Here is a 3,726-nt window from a genome sequence, read left to right as displayed (position 1 = left end):
CACAATGCTTGACGAATCACGCTGCATTGCGGAAAAGTGTGGGCCACCACAGTTAAGATTGCAACACTTTTCGTGATGTCGTATCTCCGCTAAAGTGCCCTCCAGCAATGCCGTTGTGTGCCTCTGAGAGCACATCGTGCATCTCATGTTCACATACACATCTGTGCAGTAATCCATCTTTCCCCAGCCTATAGAGTTGGCCTGTGATCAGATGATAGGATTGGATCTTAAGGATCAATCACCTAAGTCGGGCTTTTTCTATCGGTCGATCAAGCAGTTCGTGTTCAAGCACTTGGACTATGTCATCTCCTCAATATGGCGTTAGATCAGCCTTGAATAAATCTCTCACTAGACATGTTAAATAGATGGTTGTCGGGTAATCCGTTAACAATGCCTTGTCCAGCGGCTTCTCCCATGGGAATGCATGACATATGGTCAGCCATGTAGTACTATTTTCCTTTTCATACAACCACAGAGAAGTCGAATTCCAAGAGCAAAAGGAGCCACCGAGCTATGCATTCTGTAGCGCAAGGTTTTTTTACTAGATAGAGCAGGGCTTGATGGTCCACAAAAAAGGTAAAAGGTGTGGCCAATAGACAGTGCTGGAATTTCTACACAGCAAACACCATGGCTAATCCTTCTCTTTCTATCATCGAGTAGTTCATTTCCGTCTCAGTGAGTTGTCTACTAGCAAATCTCACTGGATAGTCTAAGTTGTGTTCGCTAGGTTGGCACAACAGTGCCCCCACAGCAAACTTAGAAGCATCGATATACACGTGGAAAGTAACGGTCCAATCTGGGGCTCATTGATGGGACCCAAAACAGGCTGGCACTCGCTCATGCACTAGCCGGACCTCTATCATGCGCTCAACAACCCCACGGCCTCGCGGCCACGAGCGTTGATGACACATACATCATCTTCCTAAACATTTTGCATTTGTATCACGTCTCGTAGTCCAACTCTAACCCAATTAACACTCCTCAGAGGGAGTCCCAAGCACATTGCCAAATGGCACGAAGCATAAACATAGGAGGTCCTCCCACATACTGCCGCTACCTCACTGCGACTCTCCTACATCTTGGGGATTGGCCCCTCGATGCGTCGCTAAACATATATAACACTTCGCACATAGTTCCACTCAAGGTACCAATTGATCGTATCCAGGAATGTACCAGTTTTCTCACTTTCTTTTCCCTTAGGACCCATGTCTACCTACAGCTTGGGATATCCTGTCTCTCACTCAACGTGGGTCGTATTCCTCTAGAAAGTAATTGCCATGCATCCAGGAGGTATTGTCTGATACCTTTTATCATTTTATGCTTCATGCAAATTGTGAATGTCTATGTGCTCAAGCGATTAAAAATCAGCATTTGTGCACATGTGAAAAACATTTCCTTCAATGATTTTGACTATCACTCGTATGCAGCATTGCATGAACCTAGCACCGAGAAACCCTCGTGCTACTAGGTTCTTAATTTTCAATTATCGACCAACCTAAATGGTATGCATAAAAACCAAAAATCTTTTCATCATTTCATTCAGTATTTAAACACCTTTTATACACTCTACCCCCTCACCCGTTTAGGTTGTGCATTATTGATCGGTTTAGGGTTCATTTCCACATTTCCATTACATAAAAAGCCATAAAAACTCACTAAAACATAAAGGTAGGGCTGAACTGAGGCTAAACCTCATACTTCAAACCCCCCATACATCCACAAACATGAATCTTATTTTTCCTTAATTTTTGGCACTCAAAATTCATTTTTTCTTATTTTTACCAATTTTTCCTATTTTTCTTGTATTTTTTGCAATATTAAATAACTAAAAATACAAAATGAGTTGTAGACTGTGGCCCTTAGGTTCATTTGCAGCAAAAACACAAATTTAGTTAGTGTGTCTTATTATATTTTCCATTGATATATCAAGAACACCCAATTTTTCCATATTTCGCGTGTTTTACGGGTTTTACACCATTAATTTTATCCACAACACTTATGATTTTCTGATTTTCTGAGCATAAACTGATCAAACTCATAGCAAGCAACATTATAATGCATAATCATCCCATGGGAACAAGTATTCATGAAGCAAATTGCATAAAACATTAATTTCCTTTGTAAAAATGAGATTACCGTTCTTTGCGGGTTACGGGTTTTTATTTGCCATATCTCGGGACTGATTTCCAGCCACCATTGATGCTCATGACAGTCCGTAATCAGCAATCTTCATTCCTCTTGAACCACGGAGCAATCCGGTCTTCATTGGACAAGCATCCGTCATCCATTATTATTCTTCTTCTTCACCACATGAATCTGCCCTTAGGGGAGAGAGAGGGAGGAGAGAGAAAGACTGAAATCAGAATTCTTCTTAGAGACCGCCATTGGAGGAGCGAAGCATGGCAATAAGACCAGCATATAGAGGGGATTGAAGCCCCATGATCATTGGGGGGTTGCTCACAGCCAGCATGATGGATCCATCAAGGAGGAGGCGCAAATTTCGGACATTGATGGCGCCTCCTCTCTCCACATTTTTTGCTCATGCTTCTCATCAAAAATTTCATGCTACATTTAAAATTTGGGCTCCCAAAGGTCACTTACCCATTTTGGCCAAATTTTGTCCACCCCTTCGCATCTTGACCGGTTTCTTGGCCATTTCCCCGTTCGGACTCCGAATTGAGCTCTAAAAAATCCCAGGCGTCTGACTCGGCATCTCGCATTGGTCGGTAACTCTTATCAACCCGCACGACAGTCTGAAAAATTATGAAAAATCAACAAGTGTCGCTCGGGCGCCTTTAAAGCACTTTGGCGCTTAAAATCGTCCTAGATTGAGCCGCCGCCTTCGACGTTGAATATTTTTCCCTTGATATTCATAATTTTTAGCTATTTTTAAGCACTTCTCGGCACCAAAATTCCACTCTCATTGGCGACCACGGGATAGGGCGACTCAGCCTGTCGAATCCCACACCAGATCTGCACAAAAACAACCAAAGGAAGCATCAAGCTGATACAAAATAGAAACATATTAAACACAACACAATGTTCACCCTACCCCCTGACAGAACCAAGGCATGATATCCACAAGGAGTAGGCCTAGCATAATCTGATAGAATATTCGAAGCTAGTCACTAACCAACCGCTCAAACACAACCAAACTAAAAAGAACTATCAAAGAGGTTGCCCTAAGTGGTGGTCTGAACTACCTACCTAACTAAGGACAACACAACTAGGAGCTCCTACTAGGCGAGGACTCCTATAGCCTGATCAAGAAGTATTTTCTTTTAGCACATTTCTTCTTTCGGGTTTTTATTTTATTGACATACTCGGGCATGTAAAAAGGAGGGAGCTGAGCGTAGTGACCCAAGGAGAACAGGGCATCAGCCTCAGGACCTATCTTAGTATCCAAGAACCTACCAAGCCCTCGCAAGGCGACACTTAATCCTTTTTTTACACTCACTTTTATTTTCGCTCCAACCATCCTTAATTTCTTCTTTTCCAGCAAGATGCCACCCCTAGGAAGACAAGGCATCGGCCCTGGGTCTGACTGGTCCCCAAGAACCTACCAAGCTTTCGCAAGGCAATGATCAACTGCTTATAAATTTTTCTTTCTTTTCTTCTTCAATTTTTATAGGGGTTAGAACCCCTTTTTACACACCTTTGTATATATTTATTGTCTTTTGGGATATTCAGGGTTTCTTTTCTCGTATCATCTTTATTTTTCTTTTG

This window comes from Lygodium microphyllum, chromosome 26, assembly GCF_053477565.2.
Source record: "Lygodium microphyllum isolate KBCC chromosome 26, Lygodium_microphyllum_v1.1.10, whole genome shotgun sequence".
Lineage (NCBI taxonomy): Eukaryota > Viridiplantae > Streptophyta > Polypodiopsida > Schizaeales > Lygodiaceae > Lygodium > Lygodium microphyllum.
This window is presented reverse-complemented; position numbering follows the sequence as displayed.